Source organism: Mustelus asterias, chromosome 1, assembly GCF_964213995.1.
Source record: "Mustelus asterias chromosome 1, sMusAst1.hap1.1, whole genome shotgun sequence".
Lineage (NCBI taxonomy): Eukaryota > Metazoa > Chordata > Chondrichthyes > Carcharhiniformes > Triakidae > Mustelus > Mustelus asterias.
Window position 1 is genome coordinate 695,457 of NC_135801.1, and position 17,936 is coordinate 713,392.

At 44.9% G+C, this 17,936-nt stretch overlaps 1 protein-coding gene and 1 pseudogene across 1 annotated transcript in view; both read right to left on the reverse strand.

The window, feature by feature from the left end:
• Positions 1–17,936, reverse strand: part of slc49a3 (solute carrier family 49 member 3) — a gene marked incomplete at its 5' end in the record, with an annotated part of 97,714 nt that overhangs the window by 69,354 nt on the left and 10,424 nt on the right. The gene's annotated exons all lie outside the window — the stretch shown is intronic.
• On the reverse strand, positions 12,654–13,037 carry LOC144491755 (large ribosomal subunit protein eL33 pseudogene; annotated as a pseudogene).

The following is a 17,936-nucleotide window of genomic DNA, read 5'->3' on the forward strand; positions in this document are numbered from 1 at the left end:
CCCCTACCCTTCCAGGGACCATATCCCTCTATTCCCATCCTATTCATGTACTTGTCAAGACGCCCCTTAGAAATCACTACCGTATCCACTTCCACTACCTCCCCCGGCAACGAGTTCCAAGCACCCACTACTCTGTGTAAAAAATCTGCCTCGTACATCTCCTTTAAACCTTGCCCCTCGCACCTTAAACCTATGCCCCCTAGTAATTGACTCTTCCACCCTGGGAAAAAGCTTCTGACTATCCACTCTGTCCATGCCTCTCATAATCTTGTAGACATCTATCAAGTCTCCCCTCAACCTCCATCGCTCCTGTGAGAACAAACCAAGTTTCTCCAACCTCTCCTCATAGCTAATGCCCTCCATACCAGGCAACATCCTGGTAAATCTTTTCTGTACCCCCTCCAAAGCCTCCACATCCTTCTGGTAGTGTGGCGACCAGAATTGAACACTATATTCCAAGTGCGGCCTAACTAAGGTTCTTTAAAGCTGCAACATGACTTGCCAATTTTTAAACTCAATACCCCAGCCGATGAAGGCAAGCATGCCGTATGCCTTCTTGACTTCTCCACCTGCATTGCCATTTTCAATGACCTATGTACCTGTACACCCAGATCCCTTTGCCTATCAATACTCTTAAGGGTTCTGCCATTCACTGTATATTTCCTATCTGCCTTAATTGCTTGCCGTACCTTCATGTTAGCTTTCAGTGACTCATGAACAAGGACATCCAAGTCCTTTTGAAGTTCAACACTTTCCAGCCTCTCATCATTTGCTAAATATTCTGGATTTCTCTTTTCCTACCAAAGTGGATAATCTCTCACTTTTTCACATTGTATTCCACTGGCCAAATTTTAACCCACTCGCTCAGCCACTCCAAATCCCTTTGCAGCATCTTTGCATTCTCCTTACAAATCGCACCTAGTTTTGTGTCACCTGTGAACTGGAAATATGACATTTAATCCCCACCTGGCTACAGACCAAGTGCTGGAAAATGGGGTTAGAATAGATAAGAGCTTGGTGGCAGGTGCAAACACGATGGGCCAAAGGGCCTCTTTCTGTGCTGTAAAACTGTATGACTTGTATGTACCATACAATGGAATAAGCCATTGATATAGATTGTGAATAACTGGGGCCCAAGCACATATCCTTGCAATACTCCATTAGTCACAGCCTGCCAACCTGAAAATGACTCATTTATTCTTGCTCTGTTTTCTGTCCATTAACCAGTTCTCAATCCATGCCTGTATGATCCCCCAGTCCCATGTGCTGTAATTTTGTTTACCTCTCGTGTGAGACCTTACCAAAAGCTTTCTGAAAATCTGAATATACTACATCCACTGATTCCCCCTTATGCATTCTGCTAGTTACAGCCTCAAAAAAATTCCCTTTTATAAATCCATGCTGGCTGTGCCCAATCGTACCATTATTTTCTAAAGTATTCTGTTATTACATTTATTTTATTCTTTCATGGGGTCTGGACATTGCTGGCAAGACCAGCATTTGTTGCCCATCCCTAATTATAAGATCACAGGAGGAGTAGGCTATTCAGCCCATCGAGCCTGCTCCGCCATTCAATATGATAAGAGTCATAGAGGTTTACAGCATGGAAACAGGCCCTTCGGCCCAACAGGCCCTTCGGCCCAACTTTAGTGCACAGGAGGTTTAAAAGGCAGGTCCCACTATCTAGCGGGCAGCGTTGGGAGCGGGCAGCGGAGTGAGACGGAGCTGAGTGAGAACTGAGGGGCTTTGGCTCATCGGGCTTAGGCAGAAAGGGCGAGCAGGGGTGAGTTTCTTATTTTAAAAAATTTTTATTTATAAGTTACTTTTCTCCGGGTACCTTGGTAGAAATAATTTGGAACAGAGAGGAATAATCTTCATTCACTTTTTTCCCTGTGTTTAAAAGGGCAATTATGACTGTCAGGCCAGTATGTTGTTCCCAATGTAGGATGTGGGAGGTCCTGGAGGCTCCTAGCCTCCCAGACGACCATATCTGTGCTGGGTGTGTTGAGCTGCGGTTCCTAAGGGACCATGTTAGGGAACTGGAATTGCAGCTCGAGGACCTTCGCCGGGTTAGGGATAGTGAGGAGGTCATTGACAGGAGCTATCGGCAGGTGGTCACACCGGGACCACGGGAGGAGGGTAACTGGGTAACAGTGAGGAAGGAGAAAGCTCGGGTGATGGTGAGTACCCCGGTGGATGTGCCCCTTAATAATAAGTACTCCTGTCTGAGTACTACTGGGGTGGACAGCCCACCTGGGGGAAGCAGCGGTGGCAGTGTCTCTGGAGCTGAGCCTGGCCCAGTAGTGCAAAGGGGTAAGGAAAGGAGGGTAGTGCTAATTGGGGACTCTACGGTGAGAGGGTCAGATAGGCGTTTTTGCGGACACAGACGGGACTCTCGGATGGTGGTTTGCCTCCCTGGTGCAGGGGTCCGGGATGTCTCTGGTCGAGTCCCAGAAATCCTGAAGGGGGAGGGAGAGGAGCCCAAGGTCGTGATGCATATAGGTACTGCTGACATAGGTAGGAAGAGGGAAGGGGTCATGAAAAGAGAATATAGGGAGTTGGGTAGACAGCTGAGAAAGAGGAATGCAAAGGTAGTAATCTCGGGATTGCTGCCTGTGCCGCGGGAGAGTGAGAACAGGAATCGGTGGAGAATTAATGCGTGGCTGAGGGACTGGAGCAAGGGACAAGGATTTGGGTACTTGGATCATTGGGACCTCTTTAGGGACAGGTGTGACCTGTTTAAAAAAGACGGGTGGCACTTGAATCCCAGGGGGACCAATATCCTGGCAGGAAGGTTGGCTAAGGCTACTGGTGAGACTTTAAACTAGAAAGGTTGGGGGGAGGGAATCGAAATGAGGGGACTGAGAGCGAGGAGGTTAGCTCGCAAATAGATAAGGAATGTAGACAGGGTAAGAGGGAGGTTAGACGAGTGATGGAGAAGGGAAGTGCTCAGGCTGAAGGTCTGAGATGTGTCTATTTTAATGCCAGGAGTGTAGTGAATAAAGTGGATGAGCTTGGAGCGTGGATTGCTGCTTCGAATTGTGATGTGGTGGCCATTACGGAGACTTGGATGTCTCAGGGACAGGACTGGGTGCTTCAGGTGCCGGGTTTTAGATGTTTCAGGAAGGACAGGGAGGGAGGCAAGAGAGGGGGGGGAGTGGCACTGTTGATCAGGGATAGTGTCACGGCTGTAGAGAAGGTGGACGCCGTGGAGGGACTGACTACGGAATCTCTGTGGGTGGAGGTTAGGAACAGGAAGGGGTCGGTAACTTTGCTGGGTGTTTTCTATAGGCCGCCCAATAGTAACAGAGATGTTGAGGAGCAGATGGGGAAACAGATCCTGGAGAGATGTAGGAATAACAGAGTTGTCGTGATGGGAGATTTTAATTTCCCAAACATAGATTGGAATATCCCTAGGGCTAGGGGTTTGGATGGAGAGGAGTTTGTTAGGTGTGTCCAGGAGAGTTTCCTGACACAGTATGTGGATAAGCCTACTAGAGGAGAGGCTGTTCTTGATCTGGTGCTGGCTAATGAACCTGGACAGGTGGAGGATCTCTCGGTGGGTGAGCATCTTGGGGATAGCGATCATAATTCTATCTCCTTCACGATAGCATTGGAAAGAGATAGGGTCAGGCAGGCTAGGAAAGTGTTTCTCTGGAGTAAAGGGAAATACAGTGTCATCAGGGAGGAAATTAGACGGGTAAATTGGAAGGAGGCATTCTTGGGGAAAAGTACCGAAGGAAAGTGGAGGATTTTCAAGGAATGTTTGTCTGGAGCTCTGCATGACAACGTTCCGATGAGACAGGGGGGTGTTGGTAGGGTACGGGAACCGTGGTGCACGAAGGTTGTGATGAACCTGGTGAATAAGAAAAGAGAGGCGTACAGAAGGTTCAGAGAGCTAGGAGGTGTTAAGGATTTAGAGGAGTATACGCGATGTAGGAAGGAGCTTAAGAAGGAAATTAGGAGAGCGAGAAGGGGTCATGAGAAGACCTTGGCGGGTAAGATTAAGGAGAATCCCAAGGCTTTCTACAAATATGTCAAGAGTAAAAGGATGAGATGTGAAGGCATAGGACCCTTAAAAGGTGAAGGGGGAAAAGTTTGTGCGGAACCGTTAGAAATGGCGGAGCTGCTTAATGAATACTTTACCTCGGTATTCACGGTGGAAAGGGATCTGGGTGGTTGTACTGCTGGATTGCGGAGGACAGAAAGGATCGAGCATGTGGACATAAAGAAAGAGGATGTGTTGGAACTATTGAATGGCATCAAGGTTGGTAAGTCGCCGGGACCGGATGGGATGTACCCCAGGTTACTGTGGGAGGCGAGGGAGGAGATTGCGGAGCCTTTGGCGATGATCTTTGCATCGTCGATGGAGACGGGAGAGGTTCCGGAGGATTGGAGGATTGCGGATGTGGTCCCTATATTCAAGAAAGGGAACAGGGACAGCCCGGGAAATTACCGACCGGTGAGTCTAACCTCAGTGGTTGGTAAGTTGATGGAGAGGATCCTGAGAGACAGGATTTATGATCATCTAGAGAAGTTTAGTATGATCAAAAGTAGTCAGCACGGCTTTGTCAGGGGCAGGTCGTGCCTTACGAGCCTGGTTGAGTTCTTTGAAAATGTGACCAAGCACATTGACGAAGGAAGAGCGGTGGATGTGGTCTATATGGACTTCAGCAAAGCGTTCGATAAGGTCCCCCATGCAAGACTTCTTGAGAAAGTGAGAGGGCATGGGATCCAAGGGGCTGTTGCCTTGTGGATCCAGAACTGGCTTGCCTGCAGAAGGCAGAGAGTGGCTGTGGAGGGGTCTTTCTCTGCATGGAGGTCAGTGACCAGTGGAGTGCCCCAGGGATCTGTTCTGGGACCCTTGCTGTTTGTCATTTTCATAAATGACCTGGATGAGGAAGTGGAGGGATGGGTTGGTAAGTTTGCTGACGACACCAAGGTAGGTGGTGTTGTGGATAGTTTGGAGGGATGTCAGAAGTTGCAGCGAGACATAGATAGAATGCAAGACTGGGCGGAGAAGTGGCAGATGGACTTCAACCCGGATAAGTGTGTGGTGATCCATTTTGGCAGATCCAATGGGATGGAGCAGCAGTATAAAATGAAGGGTACCATTCTTAGCAGTGTAGAGGATCAGAAGGACCTTGGGGTCCGGGTCCATAGGACTCTTAAATCGGCCTCGCAGGTGGAGGATGCGGTCAAGAAGGCGTATGGCGTACTAGCCTTCATTAATCGAGGGATTGAGTTTAGGAGTCGGGAGATAATGCTGCAGCTTTATAGGACCCTGGTTAGACCCCACTTGGAGTACTGCGCGCAGTTCTGGTCACCTCATTACAGGAAAGATGTTGAAGCCATTGAAAGGGTGCAGAGGAGATTTACAAGGATGTTGCCTGGATTGGGGGGCATGCCTTATGAGGATAGGTTGAGGGAGCTTGGTCTCTTCTCCCTGGAGAGACGAAGGATGAGAGGTGACCTGATAGAGGTTTACAAGATGTTGAGGGGTCTGGATAGGGTGGACTCTCAGAGGCTATTTCCAAGGGCTGAAATGGTTGCTACGAGAGGACACAGGTTTAAGGTGCTGGGGGGTAGGTACAGGGGGGATGTCAGGGGTAAGTTTTTCACTCAGAGGGTGGTGGGTGAGTGGAATCGGCTGACGTCGGTGGTGGTGGAGGCAAACTCGTTGGGGTCTTTTAAGAGACTTCTGGATGAGTACATGGGATTTAATGGGATTGAGGGCTATAGATAGGCCTAGAGGTGGGGATGTGATCGGCGCAACTTGTGGGCCGAAGGGCCTGTTTGTGCTGTGGCTTTCTATGTTCTATGTTCTTGTCCATGCTGCCCTTTTTTTAAAAAAAACCCTAAGCTGATCCCAATTGTCCGCATTTGGCCCATATCCCTCTATACCCATCATATCCATGTAACCATCTAAATGCTTTTTAAAAGATAAAATTGTACTTGCCTCTACTACTACCTCTGGCAGCTTGTTCCAGACACTCACCACCCTCTGTGAAAAAATTGCCCCTCCAGACACTTTTGTATCTTTCCCCTCTCACCTTAAACCTATGCCCTCTAGTTTTAGACTCCCCTACCTTTGGGAAACGATATCGACTATCTACCTTGTCTATGTCCCTCATTATTTTATAGACCTTGATAAGGTCACCCCTCAGCCTCCTACACTCCAAAGAAAAAAGTCCCAGTCTATTCAGCTTCTCCATATAACTCAATCCATCAAGTCCCGGTAGCATCCTAGTAAATCTTTTCTGCACTCTTTCTAGTTTAACAATATCCTTTCTATAATAGGGTGACCAGAATTGCACACAGTATTCCAAGTGTGGCCTTACCAATGTCTTGTACAACTTCAACAAGACGTCCCAACTCCTGCATTCAATGTTCTGACCGATGAAACCAAGCATGCCGAATGCCTTCTTCACCACTCTGCCCACCTGTGACTCCACTTTCAAGGAGCTATGAACATGTACTCCTCATAGAAATCATAGAAACCCTACAGTGCAGAAAGAGGCCATTCGGCCCATCGAGTCTGCACCGACCACAACCCCACCCAGCCCTATCCCCACATATTTACCCGCCAATCCCTCTAATCTACGCATGCCGGGACACTAAGGGGCAATTTAGCATGGCCAATTAACCTAACCCGCACATCTCTGGACGAGATCTCTTTGATCTGTAACTCTCCCCATCGCCCTACCATTAACTGAGTAAGTCCTGCCTGGTTCAATCTACCAAAATGCATTACCTCACATTTGTCTAAATTAAACTCCATCTGCCATTCGTCAGCCCACTGGCCCAATTGATCAAGATCCCGCTGCAATTGGAGATAACTTTCTTCACTGTCCACTATGCCACTAATCTTCGTGTCATCTCCAAAATTACTAACCATGCCCCCTATATTCTCATCCAAATCATTAATATAAATGACAAATAACAGCGGGCCCAGCACTGATCCCTGAGGCACACCGCTGGTCACAGGCCTCCAGTTTGAAAAACAACCCTCCACAACCACCCTCTGGCTTCTGTCAAGAAGCCAATTTTGTATCCATTTAGATACCTCACCCTGGATCCCATGAGATTTAACATTATGCAACAACCTACCGTGCAGTACCTTGTCAAAGGCCTTGCTTAAAGTCCATGTAGACAACATCGACTGCACTGCCCTCATCTACCTTCTTGGTTACCCCTTCAAAAAACTCAATCAAATTTGTGAGATGTGATTTTCCACTCACAAAGCCATGCTGACTGTCCCTAATCAGTCCTTACATCTCTAAATGAGTGTAATTCCTGTCTCTCAAAATACCTTCCAACAAATTACCCACCACAGACGTGAGGCTCACTGGCCCGTAGTTCCCAGGCTTTTCCCTGCAGCCCTTTTTAAACAAAGGCACAGCATTTGCCACTCTCCAATCTTCAGGCACTCACCCGTGACTATCGATGATTCAAATATCTTGGCTAGGGGACTCGCAATTTCCTCCCTAGCCTCCCACAACATCCTGGGATATACTTCATCAGGTTCCTTGATGTGCTTTAAGACTTCCAGCACCTCCTTCTCTGCAATATGTACACTCCTGAAGACATCACTATTTATTTCCCCAACTTCCCTAACATCCATGCTTTTCTCAACAGTAAATACTGATGAGAAATATTCATTTAGGATCATGACCTATCATCCACTTCAATGCCCGTTTCCCATTCTCTCTCCATATTCCTTAACGTCATGCACATATTTCTAAATTCCAATCTTTACTTACATAAAGAGATTTGATCAGATACATTCGTATCTTTCCAGCCTGAAGCTACAGTATTATTCCAAACCGGTCATTGATCAGCATCTGGGCTTGACTATTCCAACACACTCGCCAGCTTCTCATTACCCACCTTTCAGAAAATTAAGGTCATTCAATACTCCTGCTGCCTGTGTTCTAACTGGTATCATTTCACCCATCATCTCCTGTGCTACATCGACACCCAGTTTAGCAACACAATTCTAAAATTCTCACCCTCACTTTCAAATCAGTCCATGGCCTCACCACTTCTCATCGATGTAAACTCCTCCAGCCCGACAAGTCTCCAAACCTAGAAACTATCACCACGAAAGAGGTAGTTTTGGGCAGTTAATGCGGCTAAAGGTAGACAAGTCTCCTGGTCCTGATGGAATGCATCCCAGGGTACTGAAAGAGATGGCGGGAGAAATAGCAAATGCACTAGTGGTAATTTACCAAAGTTCGCTGGACTCTGAGGTGGTTCCTGTAGATTGGAAAACAGCAAATGTGATGCTACTGTTTAAGAAAGGAGGTAGACAAAAGACAGGTAACTCAGGCCGGTTAGCTTAACTTCTGTAGTAGGGAAAATGCTTGAATCTACGATCAAGGAAGAAATAGCGAGACAGCTGGATATAAATTGTCCCATTGTTAAAACGCAGCATGGGTTCATGAAGGGCACGTCATGTTTGACTAATTTGGTGGAATTCTTTGAGAACATTACATGTGCAGTGGACAATGGGGAACCTGTGGATGTGGTGTATCTGGATTTCCAGAAGGCATTTGACAAGGTGCCACACCAAAGACTGCCACATAAGATAAAGTGTTACGGGTAACGTATTAGCATGGATAGAGGATTGGTTAACTAACAGAAAGCAAAGAGCGGGGGTAAATGGGTGTTTTTCTGGTTGGCGATCAGTGACTAGTGGTGTGCCTCAGGGATCAGTGTTGGGACCGCAATTCTTTACGATTTACATAGATGATTTGGATTTGGGGACCAAGTGTCGCATGTAAAATTCACAGATGACACTAAGATGGGTGGAAGAGCAAAGTGTGCAGAGGACGCTGAAAGTCTGCAAAGGGATATAGATAGTCTAAGTGAGTGGGCGAGGGTCTGGCAGATGGAGTACAATGTTGGTAAATGTGAGGTCATCCATTTTGGTAGCAATAACAGCAAAATGGACTATTATTTAAATGGTAAAAAATTGCAGCATGCTGCTGAGCAGAGGGACCTGGGTGTCCTTGTGCAGGAATCTCAAGGAGTTGGTTTGCAGGTGCAGCAGGTAATTAAGGCGGCAAATGGGAATTTTGTCCTTCATTGCTAGAGGGATGGAGTTTAAAAACAGCGAGATTATGTTGCAGTTGTATAAGGTGCTGGTGAGGCCACACCTGGAGTACTATGTACAGTTTTGGTCTCCTTACTTGAGAAAGGGTATACTGGCACAGGAAGGGGTGCAGAGGAGATTCAGTAGGTTGATTCCAGAGTTGAGAGGGTTGGCTTATGAGGAGACACTGAGTAGACTGGGGCTATACTCATTGGAATTCAGAAGAATGAGGGGAGATCTTATAGAAACATATATTATCAAGGGAATAGATTAGAAGCAGGGAAGTTGTTTCCATTGGCGGGTGAAACTAGAACTAGGGGGCATAGCCTCAAAATAAGGGGAAGCAGGTTTAGGACTGAGTTGAGGAGGAACTTCTTCACACAAAGGGTTGTGAATCTGTGAAATTCCCTGCAAAGTGAAGCAGTTGAGGCTACCTCATTGAATGTTTTTAAGGCAAGGATAGATAAATTTTTGAACAGTAAAGAAATTAAGGGTTATGGTGAGCGGGCGGGTAAGTGGAGCTGAGTCCACAAAAAGATCAGTCACGATCTTATTGAATGGCAGAGCAAGCTCGAGGGGCCAGATGGCCTACTCCTGCTCCTAGTTCTTATGTTCTTATGAGATATCTGCACTGCTCCAATTCTGGTCTCTTTACCATCCTTCATTTTAATCACTCTACCTTTGATGGTCATGCCTTCAGTTGCCAAAGCCCCAAGCTCTGAAATCCCATCTACCTTAATATTTCCTTATCATAGAATCCCTACAGTGCAGGAGGCGGCCGTTCGGCCCATTGGGTCTGTACCGACCACAATCCCACCCAGGTCCTATTCCTGCAACTCCACACTTTACCCTGCTAATCCCCCTGACACTAAGCATGGCCAATCAACCTAACCCGCACATCTTTGGACTTATGCTGTTCGGCGTCAAACTTTAAAGTTGTTGAGCTGTTTCTGAGATGTAAAACTTGCCCACTGCACAATGAACGTCAAAGCGAGAAGTACATCAGACCTTCCCCTTCCATTTAGACAAGGCCACACGTTAGATAATTCATATGCCATGTGAGATTCTATCTCCACTTGGAGAGGCAAGGTTTAATCAGGAATGGTCAGCATGGCTTCATCAGAGGGAGGTCATGCCTAACAAATTTGATTGAATTTTGAGAAGGCGACCAGATATGTAGATGAGGGCAGTGCAGTCAATGAAGTTTATATGGATTTCAACAAAGCCTTTAACAAGGTCCCACATGGGAGACTTGTAAAGAAGGTAAATTCACATGGGATACAGAGTAATTTGATAAAGTGGATTCAAAATTGGCTCAGTTATAGGAGACAGAGGGTGATGACAGAAGGCTGCTTTAGTGACTGGAAGCCAGTGTCCAGTGGCGTACCAGAGATCTGAGCTGGGCCCCCTATTGTCATTTATAAAATGACATTGATGACTATATGTGGGGGCAGGATCAGTATGTTTGCGGATGACACAAAGATTGGCTGGGTGGTTAACAGTGAGGCGGAGTGTCTTGGGCTACAAGAAGATATAGACAGAATGGTCAAATGGGCAGATGGAATTTAATCTGTGAGGTTATACACTTTGGAAGGAGTAATTTAACAAGTATTCAATGAATGGTAGGACACTGGGAAGTTCTGTGGAACAAAGGGACCTTGGCGTGTTTGTCCACAGATCTCTGAAGGCAGAAGGGCAGGTTAGTAGGGTGGTGAGAAAAGCATATGGGACACTTGCCTTTATCAATCAAGCCAAGTTCCGCACACATGAGGACGGCCTAAACCGGGATGTTAGATTTATGTCACATTATCAGTAACCCCCACAGCTTGCCTCCTGGGCTTGTAGAATCTCACTAGCTGTTCTGTCTGGAGACAATACACATCTCTTTAACCTATGTTGAATGCTCCCTCCACCCACATTGTCTGTACCTTTAAGACCTGGCTGGCTTTAGAGATTCACATTCTAATTAGTATTCTGTAACTTGATTTCTGTGTCTATGCACTGTTTGAGAGCAGATATCCACTCCATCTGACGAAGGAGCAGTGCTCCGAAAGCTTATGGTATTTGCTACCAAATAAACCTGTTGGACTTTAACCTGGTGTTGTGAGACTTCTTACATAGATTACAAAAGCAGGGAAGTTTTGTTCTCACTGGAGTGACGGAGGTTGAGGGGAGACCTGACAGAAGTCTACAAGATTATGAGAGACATGGACAGAGTGGATAGTCAGAAGCTTTTTCCCAGGGTGGAAGAGTCAATTACTAGGGGGCATAGGTTTAAGGTGCAATAGGCAAGGTTTAAAGATGTACGAGGCAGATTTTTTACACAGAGGATGATGGGTGCCTGGAACTCGTTGCCGGGGGAGGTAGTGGAAGCGGATACGGTAGTGACTTTTAAGGGGTGTCTTGACAAGTACATGAATAGGATGGGAATAGAGGGATATGGTCCCTGGAAGGGTACAGGGTTTTAGTTAAGTCAGGCAGCATGGTTGGTGCAGGCTTGGAGGGCCGAAGGGCCTGTTCCTGTGCTATAATTCTTTTTGTTCATGTTGGAGTTGTATAGAACTTTGGTGAGGCCACAGCTGGAGTGCTGTGTGCAGTTCTGGTTGCCACATTGTAGGAAGGATGTGATTGCACTGGAAGGGATGCAGAGGGGATTTACCAGGATGCTGCCTGGGATGGAACATTTAAGTTATGAAGAGAGGTTGGGTAGGCTTGGGTTGTTTTTGTTGGAGCAGAGAAGACTGAGGTGGCGACCGGATCGAGGTGTACAAGATGAGAGACATGGGCAGAGTGGATAAGGAGCAGCTGTTCCCCTTAGTTGAAAGGTCAGTCACAAGGGGACATACGTTCAAGGTGAGGGATAGGAGGGGGAATGTGAGGAAAAACCTTTTTACTCAGAGGACGGTGACGGTCTGAATGCATTGCCTGGGAGGGTGGTAGAGGCAGGTTGTCTCACATGCTTTAAAAAGTATCTGGATGAGCACTTGGCAGGTCATAACATTCAGGACTATGGGCCAAGTGCTGGCAGATGGGGTTAGGTGAGAGTTCAGTTGTTTGTAATGTGTCTGTACGGATTCAATGTGCCAAAGGGTCTCTTCTGTATGATTCTAATTAGAAGCATGTGATGTCAGTGTACCTTTAAGATTTTTTTAAAAATCATGCTCTCTGCAGTTTGTAAGCTGGTCTTTTGGTTTTACTGTGGGACCAGCTGCCTGTTAAACGTCCTTTTATTGCTGCTCCAATGGCTTACATGGGGTTTTATTTTTACTCTGGGCCTCAGGTACTTTCTGGGATTTGTTTTGTGATCCTGCATTGTTAGGAGGAAGACTGGTTGGCAGGTCATGTTTTGGACAGTTTTTTTTTCTTCATAGTGAATTCAAGGTTTCATTTTCAGTTTGGCTGCAGTTTTAGTTTAAAAGCGTTGTGGACATCAGACTGAAAAGCAGTGTTTCTCTCTCTCTGGTATTGGAAATTCTGCCGTTAGTTGGTAGCAAGGCTTCTTGCCTTTTTTTTAGATCATTTTACTATTTATTGTCAATTTATGTACATCCGTGCTTTAAATCCTTGATGGATACAGCATCACACGAATCCTGTGCCCAATAACCTTAGCGGGCAGGTTACTCCTGAACTTGGCATGCACCATGCCACTGTTTCCATGAGCATGGGTCACTTTACCCCAAATGACACAAGTCTTGTTTGGTTTACCGCCAGGAGTGACAGTATTGTTCTTTGCTTTGTAGACGCAAGCACATCCCTTGCCCAGGTAAAATTCTGTTTCATTGCGGCAATAAACACCCTCAATCTTGAGGAGAGCAGTGTGCTCTCTTTGGTTTCGAAGGCCTCGTTTATAGCCAGTAAACACAGCTTTGCACCATAATCTTCCGGGCATTGCGAGAGCGCTGGGGGCAGCTGGATCGCCCGCCCTGACAACAAAATGGAGGAAGAGCTTCTTGCCTTCCTGAAGTGAAAATTCTGCTGTTGGTGGTTTTGCTAGTTAGTAACTCGAGCCTCTCTCTTTCCCTCACCCTGGTGTTTTGGGAGTTGTTTTGACTCCAAGCTTGTGTGTGTGTGCATCAAGAGAGCTGCAGCATCCAACCAAAGGACTAAGTTCCAGCATCACGAGCATTCATATTTTCTGTGCTAAACCTGTGGCAAGAGTTTTCTATAGGGAAGTTTATTTGATTGGAACATTTCATACATTTATTAAGAATTACACCACATCATGGTTGTTTTTCTTTGTTTGTAATTGATAAAAGTTGTTACCTGTTAACTGTATTCTTCAATAAACTTTTTTGATAAAAGCTCCCTAGTGGGTTAGTTGAATCATACCTGAAGTGAAGCATCTCATACTTACCCTAAGCAAATTCAAATTGCAAAATTTATGATCCAGGCAGACTTCATAAAACACTTGAATTTCTGACCTGAATTATAACAAGGAGTAGGCCACTTAGACCCTCAAGGAGGGCAAGTTGAAAAAATGGTAACAGGAATCAATGCCACAAAAGGCACCAGGACAAAAAGCCTATACTTTATGGGGTGAGGTGGTGGAACAGTATGAGGAAGATAGTGACAGCTGCAACTCTTGGTATCAGCAGTGGGCTCCTGTGATCGTCAACCCCTCTTTCAATCCCAAAAATCAGTGTCCAAGAAAAACAGGAGGGAGATGTGAGGCCTGAGCTGTTGACAATATTAAGATTAGTAGAGAATAGAGACAATTGGACAAACCTCCCCATGGTAAAATTTGGACGTGACACTTCAATGACATTGTCACAGCATTAGCTCAGTTCTCGGTGAGCAAAAAAGCACCAAGTCAGCCAAGAACTTTCCTTGCTGTGAAAGCTGACCTTAACTCTCCAATATAGCAATCCAGCCTGATCCACTGCTATTCAGCATCAAACAATCCAGACTCAACAGCAAGGCCAAAGTACCTAGGAGGAGGCTACGAAAGGTTGGCAGATATTAGGGCAACATTCCACCACAGAGAGGATCTAGTTGTGAAAGGAAACTGGGCATTGACGCTAACACTTGTCTGAAAATAAATAAATTGCAGAATATCTTCAATGTCGTAAGGATGTGAAACCAATTTTAAAGAAACAAAACCTTGACTCATCCTGAGCAAGCTGCCACCGTTACTAGTATTACATAAACCCCATCTTCACTTTTCATTCCTTCCTTCCTACTGCGGATAGTTGGGAACCTGTCTCGGGGGCAGGGAATTCATATGGTGTTCGTGGAAGTGGAAATGACTAGGGTTGGGAAGCATTTTCCGATCAGGGCCATTGTGATCTCCTGGACTCGTTTCGATCGCCTCAGGGGGTCGGAGAGGAATTTCCCAGATTTTTTTTCCCCATATTGGCCCTGGGGTTTTTCACTCTGGGTTTTCGCCTCTCCCTGGAGATCACATGGTCTGGAATGGGGGGGTGGGGGTGAGTTAATAGGTTGTAATGAACAAAGCATCGTAGCTGTGAGGGATAGCTCGGTGGATAGGATATTGGTATGTAGATAGGCTGGAAAATTGGGCGGGGATCCTGGATTCAGGATTCAATCCTGGACCGGGGAGCGGCGCGGGCTTGGAGGGCCGAAGGGCCTGTTCCTGTGCTGTATTGTTCTTTGTTCTTTGTTCGTCCCTCCCCTTTGCACCATTCTGTTTTCAATATTTAAAATTGTAGATTCTGATCAATTACTGATCAACCGATAACCGTACTCAAGTGATTCAACTTGTTTAGTCTTTTATTCCTCGACCATATTTAAAAATGCTATAAAACTTTTATTTTCACTTCCTATTCTTTGTTTGAAACAAAACTGGGGAAAATCATTTTACTTGGCATTTCCACGTGAAAGTTCTTTAAGGAACAAACTCAACATCGAAACAAGAAGCTAAATGTAGAAAATTCCCCAAAATCTAGAACCAGTATACACTTGTGACATCAAAAAGACACGCAATCCATGGTGACCATAGTAAAAGAGTGCAGTCAGCATTTAGTCTCTGAGAATAAGAGACTGTGTATAGTCTGATGTCCACAACACTTTTAAACTAAAACTGCAGCCAAACTGAAAATGAACTGAAAATGAATGTGCTGCCGGGCAAAGTGGTGGAGGCAGACACACTGGGTACGTTTAAGACTTATCTAGATAGCCACATGAATGGAGTGGGAATGGAGGGGTAGAAAAGAATGGTCTAGTTGGGACCAGGGAGTGGCGCGGGCTTGGAGGGCCGAAGGGCCTGTTCCTGTGATGTATTGTTCTTTGTTCTTGAAACCTTGAATTCACTATGAAGAAAAAAAACTGTCCAAAACATGACCTGCCAACTAGTCTTCCTCCCAACAATGCAGGGTCATAAAACAAATCCCAGAAAGTACCAGAGGCCCACAGTAAATATAATTACACAACCATATTGTGTAATTGAACTCCAAATTCAAGGTCAGAACAGGTGTAAAAGCATGTCCATCAGCCTCAATAACCTTCACTCAGTTCACAGAATCATTATTGATGCTCAATCAAGGGAATCAACCAACTTGGCTAAAATAAACTCAAAAATTCAGTTATATGAAATATATACTGAGACAAAAAGCACAGAGCCAAAGTCTATATGAACCCAAAAGATGAAAATATTACAAGCACAATCTATTCCTACCCAGGAAACAAGTCAAATATGTAATCTGTAGGATTACAGTCAAATGCTTTTATCAATGCTATTGTCCATGAAAATATCAGTACAAAGAACCCAATTAGTTCCCTGAAAAAACACACCACGGGAAACCAATAAATTGGACTGATGGTGGCGAAAGCTTACTTATAAAGCATCTCAGCACTTAAACATTTCACTGCAATTCATATAAATTAACATTTGAAGTGAAATTCTCAGACAAAAATAATCCAAAATACTCATCGATGGCTTAAATAGGTAACTGAAAAGTATTTTATTTAACTTAATCACTTTTATAATCACCCTGTCATGTTGAAGATAGTATTTGATAACTTTTCTGGAGAGCTCTCAAGTGCTTTATATAAACGAGGAATAGGTTAAAAAGGTAAAGTCGCCATAGTACCAGATGATCATGGGGAGAGCTGGCTGGTGGTGATTTAACCTGAGGGTCACCACACATAGGGGGCAAGGGTAAGAGGCCAGACCTTCATGAATATCTTCAGCTGGTGCAGGAATTAAATCCGCACTGTTGCCGTTGCTCTGCATCACAAACCAGCTGTCCAGCCAACTGAGCTAACTGAGCCCACAAAATAGAAACAGATGTAAATAGTATGACATAAAGAAGGGTTCTGATTAAAGGTCATTGATTGACCAACCGAGTGTTTCCAACTGCAGCACGGTGGCACAGTGGTTAGCACTGCTGCCTCACAGCTCCACAGACCTGGGTTAGATTCCTGGCTTGGGTCAGATTCCTGGCTTGGGTCACTGTCTGTGTGGAGTTTGCATGTTCTCCCCATGTCTGCGTGGGTTTCCTCCGGGTGCTCCAGTTTCCTCCACAGTCCAAAAGTGTGCGGGTCAGGTGCATTGGTCATGTTCAATTGCCCCTTACTGTCCCGGGATGTGTAGGTTAGAGGGATTAGCTAGGTAAATGTGGGGTTACGGGGATAGGGTTTGGGTGGGATTGTTGTCGGTGCAGCCTCAATGGGGCTGAATGGCCTTCTTCTGCACTGTAGGGATTCTATGATTCTCTCTATTCATGGAAATACATTTCAAAATACAATTTATTGCACCAAATGACCAGTCAGAAGAAAGCATTCAGCACTTTGAGATCAGTTTAACCTGGTGGGAAACATAGGATTGGGTGAAATGTTGATATTACATTCTCTCCGGTGATTTCTATGGAGAGTAAAATTAGGCTGAGTGATTTGGCCAGTTTCAAAGTAAGACGGTCAAGTTACATCAACCCAATGGCGTCTGTTTCACTCACTTATAACGGACAATCCAACATGAGTTTCTGCCGCTTCAAATGTCTATTTACTTTGTCACAGAAAGATGTAATGCTGATCAACTCCACTACTTTACATGTAAATTAGATGTTGTTTCCATATTGGCACCATCAGGACATCTTAAAAATACCTAAGCAAAGAAGCAAGCATAAAATCCCCATTCCATGATGCTGAACACCCACTTCAAATGTGAAAACTCAAGTTTCACCTAGTATGGAATTTTTAAATCAATTTTAAAGGCTGTCATTGAAAGGGGAAAATTTATTGGTGCCTTTTTGATGACAATTGAAAGCAGGATAGAGACAAATCTTACTACAATTACCTACTTTTGAACTTTCAAAGTGGTTGTGCGTGGTATGTCCAAATAAGAGATTAGCACAAATATGTTTTCACTGTCACTCCCTAGAAGCTGATTGAAATAGATACAATAAATAATTGGGTGTTTTCCACCAGAATCCCCAATTATTACAACTTTCCTTAGCCTGCTTTACCCCAAGTATAAACAGTGATTCTCAGAGTTCATTTAGGATGTCAAAAAGAAAGAAAACTACAAATCTCAGGAATTGAGAATGAGAAAATAAATTACAAACATCCACCCAATATTGGAGCAGTAACATTTGTAAGCAAAGATGATCTGTGCTGTGGTCAATTTAATATTTTTAATTGAAGATATTTCATTTTTCTGGAGCTTTAAAGAACAGATACAAATAATTCCAAAAAGAATCAACATGTCGATACAGCAGTAATATATTACTGAATTTAACATTGGAAATCAGAATATTTCCATCCCTCTGCAGCTCAGTTTTGACGAATCATTTTCACTGAATGAGCTTTCTTGCCCTTCATTCCTGCACATGTATTTAAATAATAGGATGAAGCTGGTACTGATTTTTAACTATTTTGGAAG